At 32.4% G+C, this 24,721-nt stretch overlaps 1 pseudogene; it reads left to right on the top strand.

Moving 5' to 3' along the window:
* The window catches only part of LOC106464525, an 82,858-nt pseudogene that overhangs the window by 3,668 nt on the left and 54,469 nt on the right, over positions 1–24,721 (top strand).

The following is a 24,721-nucleotide window of genomic DNA, read 5'->3' as shown; positions in this document are numbered from 1 at the left end:
TGAAGATCCATCCACACCCTGCGAAGTAGTTACATGGATATACAAAAGACAGTACTATTACATTTATTATATAGATTCTCACACGCTTTATATCTGTTGTACTTAGTAAAACTTTTGTTTATTTTGTTCACAACTTTTCATCAGGTTTGCCTGGCATCATCAGGTGAGATACAAGAACTGAGGCTAAAAGAAATTAATTTAAAAAAAGGAATCACTTGAGAATCTATAACAATATTAATCTAAAAGCATGTAGCTAAACAATTGCACACTTAATGAAGTAATTTATCAATAAACTATCAAATTTATGAATATATAAATAAAGCTTTTAGGCCTGAGTCTAAGTATTGAAATTATTTTTATATACAAGAGAGAATGGAGCGATTAATATAAATACAAATGAAAACCTCTGTATTTGTTAAGAATAGGGTTAGGATTTTTATTAATAGGACTTTTTAAATGTTTCATATATTTAGGAACGTTTTAGTTCATCAAATAAAACCCACCTCTTTTAATGTCGCTTCAAATCTAAAAGCCTATGGTCCAAATTCTTTTGACATCATTCACGAAAAAAATATATAATAAAGATCTTTCGTTAAATAACCAAAGCACTCTTCCCCGAAACTTATGGTTGCGTATTCTGGCTTTTTCTCAAATTCCAGGAAATAGTCAAATCTTACCTGTTCTTCATATCTTTCGGTCACGAATTTCGCATATTCTGGACAAACATAGACTGCTAACATCGATTGTTTCAGATATTCCTGACAAACATAGACTGCTAACATCGATTGTTTCAGATATTCTGGACAAACATAGACTGCCAACATCGATTGTTTCAGATATTCCTGACGAACATAGACTGCTGACATTCATTGTTTTACATATTCTGGACAAACCTAGACTACTAACATCGATTGTTTCACATATTCCTGACAAACCTAGACTGCTAACATTGATTGTTTGACATATTCTGGACAAACCTAGACTGATAACATTGATTTTTTCACATATTCTGGGCAAATCTAGACTGCTACCATTGATTGTTTCAGATATTCTGGACAAACCTAGACTGCTAACATCGATTATTTCAAAATATAAAATGACAACCTTAGATTTCAGTTTTGTGTACAAAACAACTTCCATCCCACTGTTGTTAATAAAGTAACCACTTCATTTGAAAATAAGCAACAAATTAACATACAAAATTATTCTTCCCTATGTATCCCTATTTTCCGGGTTTCACCGTTCATCCCAAACTTCTTATACTATCAAAATATTTGATCAAAAACAGCCAGAGAGTATAACATTAACATTAAGGTGCAAGTTAGATTTCGACCTGTGAAAACTAGGTAATTTGATATCCAAAGAGTATATAGACAAATTATACTTCAGGAAATAAGTATGCAAATAAAGTTTACAGATTACAAAAGCTGTTATATTTGGGAAAGAAACAGACAATTTTCTACTCGTTTGCGGGAACATTTATAATCACCATTTCATGTTTTTGAACACATTTTTAGAAACATTCATTCTTTTGATTCTTCTAAGGTAAAAATCCTCAGCAGAGAAAATAACATTAATAGATGAAAAATAAAATAAACCTTGTTAATAAAAAAATCCTCACCCTATTCTCAACAAATACAAAGGTGTTCATTTATTTCTATATTAATTGCTTCCTTCTTTCTTGTATATAGAAATAATTTCAATAATTAGACTTAGGCCTAAAAGCTTTATTCACATATTAAAAAATTTGATAGTTTATTTTTAAATTACTTAATTAAGTTTGTAATTGCTTAGCTACTTGCTTTTAGATTAATAATGTTATAGATTCTCAAGTGATTCCTTTTTTAAATTAAATTATATTAGCCTCAGTTTTTGTAACTCACCTGATGATGCCTGGTAAACCTGATGAAATGTTGTGAACAAAATAAACAAAAGTTTTACTGTGTAGGACATATAAAAAGCTTGTGTGAAAGTAAGTAAGATGACATATTTTTGCTAATATTACAGTATAACATACAAAAGTTTCGAGAGACCAAGTCATTCGTTTAGCACGAAGTAAATGTCTTCCTAAACCCAACGTCCTTTGCAAGCAGCACTACCGTTATAAACAGATGACTATTCTAAATCAGATCATGTTTTCTACATTCCTGCTGTGTTAAAGAACAATCTTGGAGCAGCTGACCATCAACATGGTTTGAACAATATGATTTTTTGCAGTTGATCATAACAAGTAAGATGTCAAAGATCGTCAACAGCCATTGAAGCTAGTTTATTGTTTGGAAATGTATGGGACATTTTAGGCCTTTAATAACACTCGCCCTTTTTAACGTCTTTTGCTTGCATATTTCTTCAATATTTTTTCATTTTGGACAAAGTTTCCTTATAATGACATTGTTTAATAGTCTCACAAGAAAAACATTCAAAGATACACTACATATATATACAGCAATGTATTTAAAAAATAATGTTCAATATTTTTGTATTTCTGTATACAAAAATAACCAATTCCTTGTGCTTCAGTTGATTGGTGCATTCTTCACACACACTCAAAAGTTATTGGCCACTTATTGCATTATTCAATATGAAAGTTAAACAATAAATGCGACGTTTCACTGGACTGCCTGTAATTATAACTGAATACAAATATCAGCAAAATTAGATATACAGAAACAATGAACACAAATCATTATTAATCATATGTACAGAGAGAGGGATGCTAACGTTTATCAGCTATAAGATTTGCCTATCTTGATATTTAGTTTTGTATGGGTTTAGTTTCCTATATTCTCTTTCTAAGAACTTTATAATTTTCTTAAGGATTGTTAGTAAAAACGGCTTTACGAGACGCATGGACGGCAGGTTCAGAGAAAAACTGGGGCAAATGCCTCCCCCAATTTTGATTCAGTAGTAAAGCGCTCTTTTGAATGGATAAATAGAGACTCGTGTATAACTATCGTGGAATTTCGCTGTTTCAGTTTTGAATTCAGTAGTCACGGTTAACGTAGCAAATAAGGTACCCCTAATCGTTGGTGTCAGGCATATACAAGTATATTCAGATAACTCATTGAACTCAGTGTGTGCAGAGCTTCTGATGTTGGATAAAATGATGTGGGATTCACAACCAGTCTCTTTGATATGGAAAATCCTAACCCTCAACATAGGTAGATTTGTAAACCAAGTTTTCAACGGTACCAAAGCTTGAACAGCTTTGTTTTCAGCAAGATAGCTTTACCGGTGACAGATAGTCTTAGAGGAAAACAGAAATGATATTAAGTGGTGTTCTAATGTCTTATCTAACCACTTGTAGAATCTTTATTGGCAGGCATGATCTTTAAACAGCTTTTCTAAGACGATTGATGATATCGCGTCTTAGCTGAACACTCCAAACAGCGTTTTGAGCGACAGTTCAATACTGTATTTTATTATTATTATTATTACAAGTGTGTTTGTGTTCGAATTTTCGCACAAGTCTATCAAGAGCTAATTCCGCATAACCGTCCCTAGTTTTAAACGTATAGTCTAAAAGGAAGAGAACTGGTCAACAACATCAACCCCCAGCTTTTGGATTACACTTATGTGACTGAATGTTGGAATTCGACCATCACTCTTATAACGCATACACGACCCCAAAATACAGAGAGCGTTTTTGCTGCATCGGAACGGCGAATTCTCTAAACCTCAGTCTGGGTACGCCAACATCTAAGCCATACCTGGTCCTTTGTTACAAGACATTATTTAATAACAATGCTTTGAGTGTCGGTGTACTTAATGCTGATAGGTTGTGGATAAGGATTTTCTTGTTTAAGTATGCCGTCGAAGGTCACAATCAATAAAGACAAAATTCGTTCATTTTATTAGGTGTTTATTGTACAATAGAACTGATCGAAAATCACGTCTACTTCTATTGATTTCTGCAGAGTTTTATCGATATGACTAGTTTGCCTGACATCGTACCCTGTACTTTACTTAGCAGTTAGAGAATGGTATAATTCGAAATTTAGAAAAATTGGAGCCACATCTAGTTTTTGATACGTTAGTGTTTTTATTTCGTTTAAATGAGAATATTTAAAATAGGTTATTCCTTTGTAATAATAGAATATTCTTGAATTAATTTAATATCGGGATTCATGAGGTTTAGAAAGGTACGATATCAATGTAAGTTATTTAATCCACCGTGTCATCAGTATATCTTCAACATAAATACCGATCAATGCCAGTATTTTCATGTCAAGTTAACAGGCCTTCGCCTTTTAAGTGTTGCGTGGTGCATAAGAAGGAAAGCAAAAACCGTAGTCATACTGTTACCCAAGGTAAAAACCTTTTATCGGGTGGTAAATATTGATGTTCATCTGGTATTCGTTGACGTGTAACTAGTGAAATAGCTGCTACAAGTTGAATCTTCATAATTACACACAAGTCATCACTTGTAGAAATAGAGGATCAAAAACAAACAGTTTAATAAAAAACATGTTCTCATCACAAGCAAGAGGAGCTTGATGCAGTTTCTAATAAAGAATATATTCTCGTCACAAGCAACAGGAGCTTGAAACATTTTCTAATAAAGAAGATACTCTCGTCACAAGTAACAGAAGTTTGAAACAGTTTCTGATAAAGAATATACTTTCGTCACAAGCAAGAGGAGCTTGAAACAGTTTCTAATACAAAAGATACTCCCATCACAAGCAACAGGAGCAAAGAGAAAAAGTTTCTAATAAAGAAGACACTCTCGTCACAAGCAACAAAAGCTTGACACATATTTCTAATAAAGAAGATACTCTCGTCACAAGCAAAAGGAGTTTGAATGAGTTCCCCATAAAGAAGATACTCTCGCAACAAATTATAGGAGCTTGAAACAATTTCTAATAAATAATATATTCTCGTCATAAGCAACAGGAGCTTGACACATATTTCTAATAAAGAAGATACTCTCGTCACAAGCAACAGGAGCTTGAAGCAGTTTCTAATATAGAAGATATTCTCGTCACAAACAACAGGCGTTTGAAGCAATTTCTGATAAAGAATATATTCTCGTCACAAGCAACAAGAGCTTGACACAGATTTCTAATAAATAAAATATTCTCGTCACAAACAACAGGAGCTTTTCTTTTTACTATTCTTCAATTGTACTGAAACAAGCTTAAACGCAGCTGTAAAAAACTAATTCAGAAAACTGGTTTTGTTTACAACTCGTGCGCAAATACAATGGGTGTTAAGGGCATGTTGTTGTTTTTTTTTGTGTGTGATTCGTTAGACGATAAGTTGTTACTGCATTCAAATGCGTCATTCTCCAAATTATTGTTCTGTCTGATCTTTAACCACATCATTTGAAATTTGAAATGTTTTAAAATAGGAGTTAAAAACAAATACCAAAAGTATATAAAAAGAAATACTTTACTTGTAAAGCTCCCCTTGCCGTTTCTATAGTCCATTTGAGTAGATAAATATTCTTTAAGATTTGGAATACTCGTTTACTTTACCCAAATTTTTTCGTGATCTTAGTGAATCACGTATGTTTTGTCCTGCTCTATGTAGTATTTTGTGAGTGTTTTCAATATTCTAATTTAGTGAAATGGTTTAGTTTCTCGTCTTATTAACTCAAAATGGTTGAGAATATTCGGAATTTAATTTGTATTTTGTGGGATGTCAGGGATGTCTTTTGTTTGGGTGTTTTAATTTACTAAAATAATGAATACATGACTGTATATTTAATGGGGGTAAAAATTTATTGCTAAAGAGTTATTGTTATACCAATAAAAAAAAACGTAGAAGGCCTACTATACCTCAGTTTCAAAATTAATTTTTCTTATGATAAACAAAACACGATATTTGCTTTATAAAAAGATGATGCAATCACATATTTTATTATATCTAAATAGAGAGAAACCGTCATTGTTGTTTATGGTCTGTAATATGATACATATTTTAAAGGTACAACTTTCATTTATTTTTGAGCAAGTGAAAATTTGTCACATTAGTGTTTATATTCGTGCTTGTATTTCCAAGAAAAACAAGAAAGATTACTGTGTATCTCAAAATTTCATCTACTGTAGTACATTTCTATTATTAGCCATTTTATTAGCCCTTAATGAATGTGAAATAACGTGACTACTTTTAATAAAAGTAATCTATTCTTCAGGGGTTCATTCACATCTGGATCAAGCGCTACATCTGTCAAAGACAGCTAGTCGTCGAGTCTTGTGTGTTATAAGACAGTTCGAGGGTAAGAGTGTTCAGTCTGCTTCTTGTGGGTTTTACATTAACCACTAGATGTTGCCTGTCTTCCTTCCTTTTGAATACAAATACTGGTCCTAAAAAGCAATAATGTACTTCTTGGCTTTTGATATTAATTCTGAAATCGGTTGATAATAATGTAATAATAACAAAAACTGCAGATACAGTATACATAACTGGTATTTAAAATATATATTTTATTAAACAAATCCATTAAACATAGATCTAATACAAAACAGCTTTATTCAAAATTAAAAGAAAATGAGGAAATAGACTTTTAAGACTACCCAATCTACAGAATATGCTGTATTAATTATTTATAGTCAAATACATTTTAGCATTCCAACATTTTATTGTGTATTCTAGTTATCTTTCTTTGTCTTTTACGTGAGATAAACGTATTTTGTTTTTATCATAAGTATCTGAAAAATCCTCTAGAGAGAGAGAGAAAGATGAAGCAGCGAAGTATTTTGTGGTTGAGTGTGTGGAATTTTCGACTGACGTCCTTCAATCTTTCATTCACCACAAATTACAAGATTCTAACTCTTCATTTCCACCTACACTTCAGTAACATTGAATTTCGACTTTTTAAAAGAAAATATTGTTTACATCTCCTTTAGTTTTATTCCTTTTATTTCATAAGACAATTTATATCTTTACCAGATTTACATTTAATACGATTTCCGAATGAATAGAAAGTTTTGGTTGAGACTTTTATTTTTCAGTTTACATACTGGAAAGTACATATATACTAACTGAAGTATCCGTTAAATGCACGGGGAAGAAATAAGAAATATCAGAGAGTAAAATGAGGAGAATATATCCGGACGCCGACTTCACTAAGACACTCCCCTAATATCCATAATGATACATACAAAGTTGGTAAAGAAAAGGTTTGAGAAATAAGAGGGGCCTGAAGAGTAAGGACAACTGAAAGTAAAACCCTTGTAATTTTATTTAAGGCCCATTGAATATTATTCTTAATTTCTTCGAAATATTCTATTCATTTCGAGTTTGTTAAAGTAAACAATAGACAGCATAGATCAATTTACATAGATTATGCATTTTATACCAAATTAGACTTACAGTTGTTTGTCCTGTTACTATAAATTATAATGTCGAGCAATTAGCACGTATTAGGCCTATCCTTTAGTGTCGTGAAAATACGTTAGATAGTAAACAAAAAATTATTATCGTAAAATAGAATTCAAGATAGTAAATTAGTAAGCTTATTAGCTAAATCTAATATAGATAGAAATATATAAAACAACCAGGGTTTTCCAGAATCCAGAAATAATTTAATTCAAACACCGTGATGACTTCATCATGGATCTTACAAGTTACAGAACAGATTGATACAATTTAGACTAATTATGAATTACTTTTCTATTTAACGAGGCATTATATTTAAATTTCGTTTAATACGGTATAGACTAAAGGTCAGAAATATAATTTACATGTAGGCCAAAGACTTTGTTAGAATCCTTGCTATAGATTAACATTCAACCTTCTTTACATTACGTTTTTGTTTGTTTGTTTGTTTTTCGTAAATGTAAGTATCTAATAAACATTATAAGGTAATTAAGAATATTAAACGCTATAGAATTTTATTTTTGTCATTTATTTTATCGCTACTAAGCCTGGAGTAGGTAATTCACCATATACATGGAGTTTGTTACTGATAAGTATTTTATTCATTTATTTACTTATCATTCAATCTGGAGTAGGGTTTGAAAATATAATCTTTGCATTTTAATTCAACTTGTTTCTGTTCTTTTTTTTTTTGACAATCCCCAATCCTACTGTTTAAATTAACAAGTTTTACTAATTTTGTTTCTAAAGCTTTTTTATATCCATTTATCGAGAATAAATTTTAAGCTCCATACGTACATATGCGTTCAGTTGAATGCTACATGTTTTTCAACAGTCTACTGTAACATTGGCTTATTTTCCACCTAACCACCATACTGAACTTATTCTAAATAAATAACAAATGTACAATAAAGAATAAACACATGTACTGGTATGAAACTAAAACAAACAAAATGTTCTGAAAGAACCCTCTTAAAAGCAAAGATTGCATCATCACAGATTTAATGACCGGCTTCCATCAATGTCACAGTGTAATGTAACAAAAGACGAGCAGCAACAAAGCAATCTCATCAGAACGGCATAATGTTTCTTCTAAAATAATACAACACAATTTAATGCAATGTAACAATACTCAATAACATGCTTACACATATGTATGTTATTCAACAGTCTACAACAGAAAAAGGTGAAACAAATAATACATGCAAAGTAGACAACAGCGACACATTTAGTGTAAGTTGCTAATTATCGATAATGTTTGTAACTGCTGCGTTAACACCAACTACTTTAAAAGTAGCAATAGCTATATGAAATAGTGCTATATGCAGTGGTAATATATACTGATTACACACTCACGATTTCAGCTAAGTATAAGAAACAGTAGAAAGAATCACCACTACCATCTGAATAGGAAAATCTACTATGGTAATGTCCACTGTTAAAAACTTGGTGAAATATAGTCACGGAAATCCACGTAGAGACAGCAAACTCGAGTAAAGATGAACAATAGCGACTCGAGTAACGATATGCAACAGTGAAATCGTGAACCTTTCACGTATCAGTTTTCAATTAATACGCTAGAAAATGCATGAGTTGTAGTTTCCAACTAACGCAGATGCCAGGAAAACACTGGATTTTTTTATGGCGGAAAGTGAAGGACTTAATAAATTTGCAGCATGACAAAAATAAGGAAATCGAATTAAGTTTAAAAGTATCTCTCTCAGTTTTTTTTTGTTTTTTTTGCAAAATTCCTGTGCAATCCCAGTAGAATTCCAGTAAAAATCATTTGCAATAATTTTATAGTGGAGTTATAATAGGCATTCGTAGCTTCAGCACACTGTCAGCAGTACATCTCTTGCCTTGTTTCTTTGCTTTTTTTGGCGATCCCTATTTGTAGATTTTTTGATTATCTTGTATGTTGGCTTTGTTAATGTACAGCAATGGGTAAATATATGCCTAGAGTAAGTGCGTATAAAATTATACCACGAGAAAAACACCCTTTTCAAATAAAACAAATACGTCTAAAACATCGCTTTAAATAAAGTAATTAATTATTTACTGAGCCAGATGGTTTTGTGCCTGAATTTTCGTGTTAACACGCGTTTAGCACTGTCGAGTACAAAAGCAGCCGCTCAGAACGACATTGCATCTGTTATGTGTTTATAACCACATAAATCAACTTTCAATGAAAAATAATCAAGTATTAACTAATCGGTCATGAACATTCGCTTCATATAGTATAATTGTCTAGGTTTTAGTGCAAAATACTCAGCCGATTTTGCTGTAGGCTTGTGAAACAATAATAATGATAATGATATAATCAAATGGGCAAATTTTGCTTTTTTTTAACCAATCAGGAAATCTCTTATTTTGTTAATTATCATTGTTTGGGTGTCTTAACTATTAAAGAGGAAGATTTTGGGTGTTGCTTTTTCTACTATCATGGATCATATTGAATAATATAATATACAATAATTAATGTTTCACATTAGAACCTGAGAAGATTTTAGCTATACCACACTCTCCAAGTACGTAATAGTAGTAGTAGCAGTAGCAATAGTATTAAACAATCCTATCTACATCAGATACTTAGTTTTACAATATAATAATAATTTACAAAATAAATTAGGTACATATATTAATAAATGGTTGCTGCCTGCCAGTTACATCCTTGCATTGGTGGATCAGAAGTAGGGATGGCACCACGTCACCTGGAATGCTCACTCACAACGTGCTGTAATAAAACTACATTATTAGAAAGAGGAGAGCCTGTGCTTGGCTGATGCTAAACTCTTCCAGCATTTTCCTCATCTTCATTTAATGTATAATTTATAATAGTTTACAAGTTGTTTGAGGGATTTTCTCTCTCTTTTTTGGGGCTCTGTTAACTAGCACAATTATTAGACATATATTTAATTACACTGTTATCAACAGATAAGTACCTGCACATTATATTCTGTTTCCTACAACATTCTGTATAAGTCTAGTGGAGCTTTCAAGCATCCCGTAAGCAACACAAGGATAGAGCTGGAAGCCGTAAAACAAACAATTCTCTGACTTACTGACAGCAGCAAAAATCATGAATAAGCAGCGCCATCAACATTATAATTGTGACTGACTCACAGGAACTACGCCCTCCCTCTGCTGACTTACACTGCTAAAAACCGGGTTTCGATACCCGTGGTGGGCAGAGCACTGATAGCCCTTTTTGTAGCTTTGTGCTTAATAATAAACAACAATAACAACACAATCACTACTGCATAAAATTCATAGTGGTTCCTAATGGATGGCAGAAAGCAAAACGGCATGGCGATGCAGAGGTAAAGCTAAAAGAGGAAACTGGCAAACTCGCACAAAAAAAAAAAACCCTTCATCAAATCCAGCACAACTGTAATGGCAGGATATTGACCTCCTCTGCACTAGAAAGGTAAAAGTGGCAACCATAAAGATTTTCATCGACATTCAACGGAAATGAGACTACTGGAAAACAAAACATACCAAAAAATGAGGTCAAATGTAATGTCTTATGTGATGTCATATTGGCTCAAACACATTGATGATTGTTCTATTATTTGGAATGAATATTTAAGCTGGTTTAATTAAGTTGGTTGGAAGCGCTTTCGCAGCTTACACTGCTCTTCAGCCATCGGCTAGAGATGTACAAGAACTGATCAAACGTTTACACTTATTGAATTTAATGATTGGATACAGATTATTTAAAACTTGACTAGAAGTATTTCGAACCTGTCGTCTTTTAAATATTTTTATCATTAAAACAAGTGTTAAAAAAATAACAGAGTATATAGCGACCAATACGAGAGTTTCGATGATGATTTGGACATAACAGAAGATTAAAATCACTGATACATCTTTATTTTCCCATAATTCGCAATTGTTTTGAGATTTAAAATTCAATTTTACTAGTTGGAAAATTGTGATGAAAACGATTTACTTTCTTGACATCTAGCGTGACAAACTATATTTATTGAGTTGTAAACTGATTTTTGAACTTACTTTGTCATCTATCTTTTTTCTTTGTTTTCAAAATGATTGCCTCGTTCACCATCTGACTGTTTATTAGTATTTTGAATTTATTTCAAACTTTTATTTAGAAAAATATATTCACTACTAACAAGTATTATTTTATGCCAACATTTGTAGGTTACTAATTTTTATTATTTATGGAATTCCGAAAGATCGTAATTATTACAAAACTTAATATCGGTTACAATAACATCACTTAGGTTTTATAAAGCGCTTTCTTAAACTAAATTACATTCATTTTAACTAGAGCTCAGCCGAAAAACGGAGAAAGTATACTTTTCTTTGATATTTCATTGACTCTTAATAACTGTATTGTTGTAAAAATGTTGACAAAACCTGTATTGTGTATTTATTCCTAGAGAGCCGAAAAGTAATTTCGTAGGAAACAAAATGGAACCGGCATTATCGTCTTCTCAACCTAAACTTTCCCGCTTTTTGTAGTTCTAACTATTGACACCAAGAAGTTTTGGTTTACATTGAATTACTTAACATTACAATGCGATGACATTTCTCAAAGTTCAGCGTAGCATGTAAATAAATAATTATATTTTGTTAAATAAATATATTTTTTCTTGAATAATATAGTTTGTCCTCCAATGTTTTAGTTGATTTGAATAAATCACACAGTCGCTTGTGGTAAAACGATTTACCTACATTAACTGACAATGACGACATACGTGGCTTTTAGTAGAGGGAGTCATTTCCTAATAGATTGTTTACAAATACACGTAAACTTTACTTTCAGCAACACACGTCCTGTGGCCTTCGTACAATCGTCAATTTTAACATGTAGCGATATGTTTGTCATCTAGCAAGGGTTAACCATGCAGTTGTTCATCAGATTATCAAATGTGAATGGGATTGTTCCAAAATCTAATTGCATTTAGTGAATTATATTTACCATTAATCATGACAGTCGTATGTCAGGAATTACATTTTTGTTAGTCTTTTGATCAAACTATAGATCAGTTATTATTTTTAGGTCTAAATCTTTCGGATAGTAATGCCTCGTCTTTTGGTGACATTGTATCACAAGAAGGTAGTACTATTGAAGAAGAAACCATTAGCGGAGTCCAAGAGTTGATTGACGACATAATCCTTTGTGTAGAAAGAAAAAACGTTCATTTTTTCAGGTAGTAACCAAATCGCTATATTTCATTCTCTTCATAAATAGATATTTATCATAATAGTGCAAGCATTATACTTTTATTATCAACTCGAAAAAAATAAATCCTAATTCAGAAATAAAGTTAATATATTCTTTCGATATTCAAATTTATTGACAAGTCACGCAAAATAGTATTCACCTTAGAAATCACGCTATAATTTTTAGGTGCTTTCAAAATACTGTGAACTTATCATGTCGGTTTATTTAGAATTACCGGCATTATATATATTTACCTAAATATGACTATGCTGCCGCCTAGGATTTTCTTTTTTAATGTTCGTAAATTTGGTGAATAAATAATAAAGTTTACAACCAGAAGATCAGCATTATTACAATTTCGTATGCTTTATTGTTGCTTTTATTAGCGTTCCTTGGCAAGAATCTGGTGTCGATCCTAGCAATTCTGACCATAAGGACTATCTTGATAAATTTGGGGACGTGGTCCTCTCTACTCTGAAAGAACTAATCAGCGATGCCACTGCTTCCTCACCTGAGTGGGAGAGCCTTCCTTCAACCGTACGGAAAGCAGTTCAGGTAGGGTCTACAGAAAATATATAGATAGATAGAGATAGCCTGTATGTATGTTACGCATGTAAACAATTTTACCCTAATTGTTTTTAATAACGTAAATGCATAAGCGTAAAAATAGATCCGAATCTAAATCTAAAGACATGTAATACTATAGCAGAATATTTTGCTTTATATTAAAATGTTTCAATACAAAATATAGTTAATTAATTATCTGTCTATAATAATGAGTTCACGTCACGAATCATTTTGTTTCCCCCAGTCGCACAGCGGTATGTCTGTGAACTTACAACGCTAGAAACCGGGTTTTGATACACGTGGTGAGCAGAGCACAAATAGCCCTTTGAGTAGCTTTGTGGTTAACTACAAATCAAGACAGCAACAAATTTTTAAATTTCTGAGTCCGGACAATTATATATAACGTTTGTGGGACTGCCCCAATGTACTTTTCTGTTACTGGTTTTTCAAAGTATTATTTCTTCATTAAGTCTACTTTTAGAACTGATAAAGAGATACTTGTCTATAATGAACACACATTTCACAAATACAGTTCCAACAAGGCACTGCTAATGAAAGCAACAAACGACAAACACTTTAATACATATCGTTTTAGCGAATGACATTTTTCAAGTGAATATGATCTACCAAATACTATTCGAATATTGTACATTATTTGATCATATATACACACTCGAAAACAAGTGTTAAAGTCTTCTTTAGTATTGTTAATTCACATTCGTTTCTTACTTATCTAAGTGATTCTTTATTACTTCGTAAAGCTTTACGGCTTGTTTTTACCAGTTTTTACCCATCTGTCATAAAGCGCCACTACATATCCAGCAATAAAATTCAATATTTTTGACGAGAATAAGGTGATAGGTTGTGTAGTAAGTATTGAAACAAGCGCGATACCTACATATCGTGTGTGATCGTGTATTTTATGTCCATTATTCATGGATCGAAACTACAAGTATATATTTATGTATGTATGTTAGAGAAGATAAAATGAAACCAGGCCTCGTAAATTAACGTGTTCTTGACAATTAGCTTTAAATAATTTTTCATAATTATATATCTATGTCTGTCGTATTGTTCAGTAGGTTAAATCAAATACTGATTTTTGTTGTTTACATTTCTACCGAATATAGAACAAGTCTAAACATCTACCTAATCTCTTGATAAGGTGTATAAAACCTAACGAACATCTAACCATTTTCATGATAAAGTGTTTAACCTAACTAAAGTCTAACTAATCTTATGATAAAGTGTTTAACCTAACTAAAGTCTAACTAATCTTATGATAAAGTGTTTAACCTAACTAAAGTGTAGCTAATCTTATGATAAAGTGTTTAACCTAACTAAAGTGTAGCTAATCTCGTGATAAAGTGTTTAATCTAACTAAGATCTTGCTAATCTCAAGATAAATTGTTTAACTTGAGCTTTTTAAAATCATATCAAAGGATTAAAAAGATTAAAGTTTCTACATGCTTTAAACAAATTTAAACTGCAGTCTCTCCTTCATTTATTTTTACGAAAGGAAGTGGTACTTGAGTCTCATGCTCACCTGGTTAATGCATACCACAACCTGCACGCTCTAGGCGTCTCTCAGTCACTAGCCAGTGACTGCGGACCTCTACTCCATATTCAACAACTCATGTTATTGGATGAAGACCGAATACGACACACTCCAATCATTGTGTATGGTCTTAATGGTTCAGGAAAGTCCACTCTTCTCTCTCAGGTATGTTGCACACGGCTTATACTTGTTTCTTTGTTGTGTCCAATCTTTCTCAGCATCGTTGTAACTTTTTGTGTATTCTATCATAAGTAATAAAGGTCAACAGGTGTGTTTTGGGGTATATGTTGTTGTTATTCTATTTTCACTCTTGCCCTGAAGATATTTCACTCAATTGGGTACCTTTGTTAACGCTGTAAATAAAAATTATCTAACAGGCTGTCTATAATTATACTGAAGTTAAATCGTTAATCTAAGGATGTTTATTAGACTGTCTATAACTATACTGAAGTTTGATCATTAACATAAACGTATTTATCAGACTGTCTATAGTTATACTGAAGTTATATCATTAATTAAAGGGTGTTTATCAGACTGTCTATGGTTATACTGAAGTTGTATCATTATTCTAAGGTTGTTTATCATACTGTCTATGATTATACTGAAGTTATATCATTAATCTAAGGGTGTTTATCAGACTGTCTATGGTTATACTGAAGTTGTATCATTAATCTAAGGTTGTTTATCAGACTGTCTATAGTTATACTGAAGTTGTATCATTATTCTAAGGTTGTTTATCAGACTGTCTATAGTTATACTGAAGTTGTATCATTATTCTAAGGTTGTTTATCAGACTGTCTATGATTATACTGAAGTTGTATCATTATTCTAAGGTTGTTTATCAGACTGTCTATAGTTATACTGAAGTTATATCATTATTCTAAGGTTGTTTATCATACTGTCTATAGTTATACTGAAGTTGTATCATTATTCTAAGGTTGTTTATCAGACTGTCTATGGTTATACTGAAGTTGTATCATTATTCTAAGGTTGTTTATCAGACTGTCTATAGTTATACTGAAGTTGTATCATTATTCTAAGGTTGTTTATCATACTGTCCATGGTTATACTGAGGACATGTGGTAAAATTACAGTTTTAATGGCATTAATCTTTAACATAAGAGTGTTTTCATATCTTTAACAGTTGCACTGATAATATATTGTTAATCTGAAAATATGTATCAGATTCTCTACTTTGACATCGAAGATAAATCATCAATTCAGAAAGTCCACGATTATACTTGTCTGTTTTTCTGACATTGTTTTTCACATTTATTGATCCGAGGACAAATCTGGGTCAAGCATGGCCCAATGATTAACGTGACAGACTATGGATCTGCGGGATCAATGCTTCCGTACCGTTACTATTAATACAAGAAATATCATGCTACGCACTTTGGGTCCATTGATGTGTTATAAGAGTAAAGAACAAATCCCAATATTCGGTTAAAATTGTAGGTGGAGGCTATTAACTAGCAACCTTCCCTCCAGTCTATACGTTTAAATTAGGTACAACTATCGCAAATATCGCTTTGCGTGAATAACTGCAAACAAGCAGACAAGTTTCAGATCTCTTAATTTTTCACAGTATTTGAACTTTCTTCAACTAGGTCGCCTATGTTTTACCTTGAAATATTATAGACATTCCATTACATACCATATATCATTGTGTTTATTGGAATGTATGAGAGTCTGTGTACAAAATAACTAACGCTATAATTTTAAAGAAATAAATTTAGTCATTTAAGCTTTTCCATTACGGTAGAAATTAGTGTTCTATAATTCACCAATACAGTAGAAACTAGTATTCTGTGTTTCACCAGTACGGTAGAAACTAGTGTTTTGTGTTTTACCAGTACGGTAGAAACTAGTGTTCTACAATTCACCAATACAGTAGAAACTAGTGTTCTGTGTTTTACCAGTACGGTAGAAACTAGTGTTTTGTGTTTTACCAGTATGGTAGAAACTAGTGTTCTACAATTCACCAATACAGTAGAAACTAGTGTTCTGTGTTTTACCAGTACGGTAGAAACTAGTATTATATAATTCACCAGGACGGTAGAGACTATTGTTCTGTGTTTCACCAGTACGGTAGAAACTAGTGTTTTGTGTTTTACCAGTACGGTAGAAACTAGTGTTCTACAATTCACCAATACAGTAGAAACTAGTATTCTGTGTTTCACCAGTACGGTAGAAATTAGTGTTCTATGATTCACCAGTACGGTAGAAACTAGTGTTCTGTGTTTTACCAGTACGGTAGAAACTAGTGTTTTGTGTTTCACCAATACGGTAGAGACTAGTGTTCTGTGTTTCACCAGTACGGTAGAAACTAGTGTTCTGTGTTTTACCAGTACGGTAGAAACTAGTGTTTTGTGTTTCACCAGTACGGTAGAAACTAGTGTTCTGTGTTTTACCAGTACGGTAGAAACTAGTGTTTTGTGTTTCACCAGTACGGTAGAAACTAGTGTTCTACAATTCACTAATACAGTAGAAACTAGTGTTCTGTGTTTCACCAGTATCGTAGAAAAATATAGTTCTATATTTCACAGTATTATAGAACGTAACGCTCATATATGTGTTCTACATTTCACCAGAGGGTTAGAAGGAAGTATTCTACATTTCACCAGAGGGTTAGAAGAAAGTATTCTACATTTCACCAGAGGGTTAGAAGAAAGTATTCTACATTTCACCAGAGGGTTAGAAGGAAGTATTCTACATTTCACCAGAGGGTTAGAAGGAAGTATTCTACATTTCACCAGAGGGTTAGAAGGAAGTATTCTACATTTCACCAGAGGGTTAGAAGGAAGTATTCTACATTTCACCAGAGGGTTAGAAGGAAGTATTCTACATTTCACCAGTGTGGTAGAAGGAAGTATTCTATATTTCACCAGAGGGTTAGAAGGAAGTATTCTACATTTCACCAGAGGGTTAGAAGGAAGTATTCTACATTTCACCAGTGTGATAGAAGGAAGTGTTCTACATTTCACCAGTGTGGTAGAAGGAAGTATTCTACATTTCACCAGAGGGTTAGAAGGAAGTATTCTACATTTCACCAGAGGGTTAGAAGGAAGTATTCTATATTTCACCAGAGGGTTAGAAGGAAGTGTTCTATAATTTACAGTATGCTAAAAAGTAACATCTACGTGTATTTATCTGTATTTCATTAGTATGGAACAAGTAACACCATACATTTGTTATATATTTATCAAGAATAATAGAAAATAAAGTTCTATATTTCACCGAAATGGTAGAAAGTAGTGTTCCATGTTTCATAGTAGGATACCAGGCCCAAAAGTGCGAAGCGTGATTTTGCGGCAACGACGGGCGATCCGTGAACCCCTTAGATTCACTGTCTAACATGTTAACCATTATAACACGCCTGGTTCTCAGTGATTAGTGAAATTTCCATTACTTTTAGAAATTATTCCAAGTAAACTAATAGTTCCCACAGGAAACGTTTTTACTGGGCTTAATTAAACTAATTTAAGCATGTTTTTATTATGTAAGTATTTTAAGCATGTTTTTATCTAGTTGTATTTAATATTCCTCCATTTACAGTGAGCTATTATTAACATTTTTAGTTTGTAAAAGGGTTAATACGTTTAAACTAGACACTAGTTATATACGGCAAACTGCGAAAATCCTAAAAGTAGAAAAAGAAAAATGAACAATATTACCATTTGAGTATCATCAAATAATTTGTATTTAAATGATTTTGAATATGCAAATCAGCAGATCACCTGACAACTAAAGCCGATATAAAGTCGTGGTGGAACGATATATATTAAAATTACCTTTCGAAATTGTTTGATGTTTTGTAAGTAGTGTAACAGCCGTTTCAAATCATAAAATATGTGTTCTGATCGGCATTCAAAATTTACAAAACGGGGATATCTTTTGTACTTAAAAGCATTGGAAAACAAAGAAATATGGATCAACATGGGAGCCCAAGACTATTAAAAGATAAACCTACAAGAAGTAGTAACCAAGCTGCAGTTAACAAGTGAAAAACAACGAACGCAAAGGCCAGTAGCAACAGCTCTCCACGTGTCTCGGGCAATAATACGTAGCATAATCAAGAAGGATCTTCGTCTAGAAACGCGACCAACATGAGTTAACCAATATCAGGCTTTCAGTCACACAATCTAACTGTCGCATTCCTCAAGCAGCTGGAGATGAAACGGATATTTTGTTAATTCGTATGAAGACATACCGGTCAAATCGTCGGACGCAGCGCCTATCGATTTTTGTACGATCGATCTGTTGAGAACCCATCATCCTCGTACATTAATTGGATTAAGGAAAGCAAACAGGGGTGTGTAGTATGCTTCAGTTATGTCAGTTTTACGACGGATCATTTTGCAATGGAAACTACACTGCAGGGCTATTGTCAAGATGTTCGGTGCCCCCTCAAAAGGATTAGAGCTAAATATATGGGCTTATAACGCAAAATATGGGACTTCGATACCCGTGGTTGGCACAGCACAAATAACATTTTGGGTAACTTTGTGCTTAATGACAAACAAAAAGATGTACAGACGTCAAAAAGAACTTAACTGGGCGTGGTGAAGTTCCAAAACCGTTTTAATTTAATATATTCAACCTTCTGTATTTAATATAATATATTCAACCCTCTATATTTAATATAATGTATTCAGCCCTCTATATTTAATATAATATATTCAACCCTCTATAGTATGCATGTCTAGAAATCGACACAGAAGAAAAATGTGTCTTCCAACATTTTTTTTTTAATTTTGCAGTAAATTTTGCTCCCTTAGTTGCAATTTCTATTTGAACGTTATTCAGTTCTCTTTTGTTGTTTCCCACTTCAATGTTTCGTTTTAGTTAAATATGGTTTGTATGAACCATATCTACTGCTTTTAGTGGTTTTCATGTCGCACTTAACACCTACTTAATAATAACACCCAGCTTTCTCCATTCAAGTTTATCTTCTACTTTAACGTCTTCTCGAAGCTTCGAAAGCTGTTGTCCTTAACATCTTTAATTTAGGAGCATATAGAGAAGAAACACTTGATTTCGAACTTTGTGTCTAATAGAAAATAAATCATATATAATAATGAAAATCCTTTGTGTTGCCAGGCCTTAATCCATTCTACTTCAACAATATTGATTAACAATATCACTCATCCCGTTCTATGTATGAAGACAGTTGACGTGTTACTTAATAACGTAGTGTGTAGTTGTATGATCAAGTCGAAAACAGTAGCGGACTGTGGAAATAGCCTCATTGATTAACTTAGACTTATGGCGTGGAAATGCATTAACTAAAAATAAATAAATAAATAAAATAAAATTGGCAGGCTGTAAGCTTTGAGCTCACACTATAAAATATTTCCGTGATTATTAATCTATTCACGTGAGTCCCGATCATTGAAAGATTCAGCACATGAATAGAATTATTATTATTTATGAATAACTTTATTTCTCTGTGTACGACATATAAATCATTCCATACAACGCTTATGCGCATGTCGTAAAGCTTTCATAACGACTTATTTTACTACAAGCATTCAATTTCAGCTCACTGATGTCAGGCAAAAGCGTTCTCATATAATAACGTTCGTGAAATTATCTGAATCATTGATCTTTAATGCAAAGTGGTAATTTTTATTCAATTCAGTAGGAAAAGTATTTTGAAACAATTCAAAATATGTCATTCATCTTCACGGGCATACATATATCTGTTTATACTCTATCAGTTAAGGAAGAGTTTTGTTTCATTACCCAGAATTAAAGTGCAAGTAAAATAAGGTGATAAACATTTCTCCATTTACTAGGTACGTAATGTTTGATTGACTAAACACATATTTGTCACGATGCTGTAGCTACTTTTTATTATTAATCTCAGGAACCCGTTAGTCAATCTTCAACGATTGAGCCTGAAATGGCCAGGTGGTTAGGGCACTCGACTCGCAATCTACGGGTTCGAATCACTATCCCACCAAACGTGCTCGCCTTTTAAGCAGTGGGGGCGTTCTAATGTGACGGTCAATCCCTCTATTCGTTGGTAAAAGAGCAGCCCAAGAGTTACCTTCCCTCTTCTCTTTCACCACTGAATTATGAATGGTTAGCACAAACAGCCCTCGTGTAGCTTTGCGCGAAATTCAAACCATCCCTTCAACGATACCAAATATCCTGCGTGTTCTGTTAAGAACTTTTATTTCCTGTTTTTACAACACCTCCATTATCTCCATTTTTAAACATTAAGAACGGTTAGTTTGTTTGTTTGAAGTTAAGCACAATGCTACACAAGGGACTATCTGTGCTCTGCCACCACGGGTATCGAAACTCTGTTTCTAGCGTTCTAAGTCCACAGACGTACCGCTATGTCACTGGGGTCAGAACAGAATAACACCCTTCAGTATACAACTAGTTATAGAGAGAACGTACTGTGTACAACTATTTTAGGAGCTAACAAATATTAGACGTTGCTAGAATGTCCGTAGAATATTGATATTACTATATTATACGTTGCTTGAATGTCTGTAGGATATTGATATTACTATATTATACGTTGCTTGAATGTCTGTAGGATATTGATATTACTATATTATACGTTACTTGAATGTCTGTAGAATATTGATATTACTATAGTATACGTTACTTGAATGTCTGTAGGATATTGATATTACTATATTATACGTTGCTTGAATGTCTGTAGGATATTGATATTACTATATTATACGTTACTTGAATGTCCGTAGAATATTGATATTACTATATTATACGTTACTTGAATGTCCGTAGAATATTGATATTACTATATTAGACGTTGCTTGAATGTCTGTAGGATATTGATATTACTATATTATACGTTACTTGAATGTCCGTAGAATATTGATATTACTATATTATACGTTACTTGAATGTCCGTAAAATATTGATATTACTATATTAGACAGTGCTTGAATGTCTGTAGAATATTGTTACGACAGCGGAAGTCACGTGACTCTAGTAACACGTCATGAACTTCTAGAAAAAAATCATGCCCCTTCGTGAAGCCTCGAGTGTTTACTAGATGTACGGTATTCTTGTATATAAAACCGCCAAGAAGTGACGGCAATAATGGAGTTGAATTGCAGACAGAGATAGAGACGGACAGTTGGGTCGAGCACGTGTGTCGTTCGTTGTGAATTATAGCGTTTGTTTAAGTTGTAGCGTGACCGTGGAAATTAAGTGAATTTCAAAGTTGTATTCAGAAAGAATAAACTAGTTTTATTTAAGAAAGGACTTGTGTCGCTAAAGTTTCATCGGAAAGAATTTTTACGGAAAATTAACAAACGAACAGAGACATATTAATATTGATATTACTATATTATACGTTACTTGAATGTCCGTAGAATTGTTATATTACTATATTAGACGTTGCTTGAATGTCTGTAGAATATTGATATTGCTATATTATACGTTACTTGAATGTCTGTAAAATATTGATATTACTATATTAGACGTTGCTTGAATGTCTGTAGAATTTTGATATTACTACAGTATACGTTAGTTGAATGTCCGTAGAGTTCTGATATTACTATATTAGACGTTGTTGAATGTCCGTAGAATATTGATATTACTATATTATACGTTACTTGAATGTCTGTAGAATATTGATATTACTATATTAGACGTTGCTTGAATGTCTGTAGAATTTTGATATTACTACAGTATACGTTAGTTGAATGTCCGTAGAGTTCTGATATTACTATATTAGACGTTGCTTGAATGTCCGTAGAATATTGATATTACTACAGTATACGTTACTTGAATGTCCGTAGAATTGTTATATTACTATATTAGACGTTGCTTGAATGTCCGTAGAATATTGATATTACTATATTATACGTTACTTGAATGTCCGTAGAATTGTTATATTACTATATTAGATTTAATTCTTTCAGCAACTGATCATTAACGTAGAAGCCCTTTTTTCACGATAAAAAACTTTATGCAAAAGATGTGAACCTTGATTATATGTTCCATTCGTAGCCTCAGGCCTTAGTTACCATGATGACGCTGTTCGTGCAGTGCAGTACAAGTAAATAGGAAATACCGTATTTGAATACTACGGTATATGTACTAGTATATGTTCAAAGTGCAAGCAAGAAGACTGGAAAGTTTCGTTGTTATAAAAAAAAATTAGTCGATAAAGCATTTTAAGTTAATCTTGTTTCTCGGATTTCTTGTCTCTCATTATTCGACCGATTTCTGAAGAAATATTTCACCGGATAATCACTGTAACAACGATTCTCGGATACATTTGATTTTATCAAACGTCTAGGTCGCTGGTTTCAAACATGATTAATTGGTGTCTTTGGTCAATGTAGTAGCTATTAGATAGAAACTGATAAATGTTTGTTTGTTGTTAAGGGCAAAACTACATGATAGGCCATCTGTACTCTACCCAACACGGGTATCTAAACTTGATTTTTAGGGTTATAAACCCTAAGACTTACTGTTGAGCCACCGGGAGACTAGTAATAGACGTCAACTTTAATGTTATTCAAATTGCAATAATGAAATTTTAGGAAATAAAACGAACTTATGAATAAAAAGTTTCAAATATTGCATTTTATGATAAACGTTGATCAAATATTGACTTTAATTCATGGGGATTTGTATATAAATATATGAAGACATATTTCTAACCTAGTAATAAGTATACACATACACAAGTATATAAAATAAATATTTGAAGAAATAAAAAAAAAGCAAGAATCGGGTATATCAAAGATAGGAATCCATATTTTGTTTATATTTTCAATGATCACAGCACTAGGCGATCTTAATAATCACTCTTCAAAACATCTCATTGTCTTTGTTAAGGAACAGAGAAAATTTCTAATAAAACAATGGCCTTCCAACAATGTGTAAAGAAAGTGAATAACAAAACTGATATTCAGTTAAACTTTTGAAAAAATTATTCCATTGTTACGAATACGTTTGGAACAATTGAAAGAACCTAATGTAAATTATGCAGTCTGGTCCACCTTATAAAGAGGATAAATAAGAATATAAGCACGTTTTTGCATGACAATTAAAAACGTTTCATAATTTTAAGCACAACAAGACCATCTGATTTTTTTGTTTCTGTTTTCTGTTAAATACAAAAATGCAAAATGAGCCATATACACTATGCTCGCTGCAAAGATCTAACACATAATTTTAGCATTGTAAGCCCTCGAGCATATCTCTGAGCCATTAGGGTGAGGCTATTCTTTTCTTACTATATTCTATTTAACGTAATTAAAACATTTCTGAAATACCTTTGCTTCCTCTAGTATTGTTAAATATAAAATATATATATTTTTTAAATCATTACATTACATATTTATTTTCTTATCACCAAAGACAAAATCTAAAATATAATTAAATGTATTATTTGATTCACTGCACCTTCTGCTGCGGACTGGAGTTTCGCCCACTCAAGATTTATTAGCACAGTTTAGGTTACCAAACCAGGGAAATACAGTTATACTTTTTATAATGGTAATGTGTATATGATATTTATAGGAGTTTAGCTGATGAACCTTGAATAGACTAAACTGCAGTCCACAGCAGAAGGTGCAGTGAGTCAAATAATGTATTAGGCTTTGCGTCACAGATTATAGTTTTCAGTTTACCCCTGTCGAAAAGAAATATTACTATCAAGCAGTTTGTTCGCTCTGAAATATTAAATTCAGTACTATAATATTATTTACACATCTAAATGAAATTAGATTAATATATAGTGAGTTAAAAAAGGCCTTAAAAAACCTTATAGGTAGTATATTAAATGGATTTGGATGTCTATCAGTAATAATAACATATCAATTATGCACTTCTGTTTTTAGTTTTTCATTAAAAACATCTTTTAATAAAAATACAGACTTTCTAAACCTAAAAAAACTTTATTTACAACGCCCTCTTGTTAATAACTCTATAAAAAAGAAGCTTTTTGAGATCTTTAAGATTTATTTCTATATAATTTTTTGGATCACAAACAATCTAGGACTCTTTCGGCAGAAATAATTGGAGTACACTGAGTGGTCACAAGTAAATAGACACCTAATTTTTCGTCATTTAAC

This window comes from Limulus polyphemus, unplaced genomic scaffold (genome assembly GCF_000517525.1).
Source record: "Limulus polyphemus unplaced genomic scaffold, Limulus_polyphemus-2.1.2 Scaffold1676, whole genome shotgun sequence".
Taxonomy (NCBI): Eukaryota; Metazoa; Arthropoda; class Merostomata; order Xiphosura; family Limulidae; genus Limulus; species Limulus polyphemus.
The sequence above is the reverse complement of the archived record's forward strand: the minus strand, read 5'-3'. Positions and strand labels throughout refer to the sequence as shown.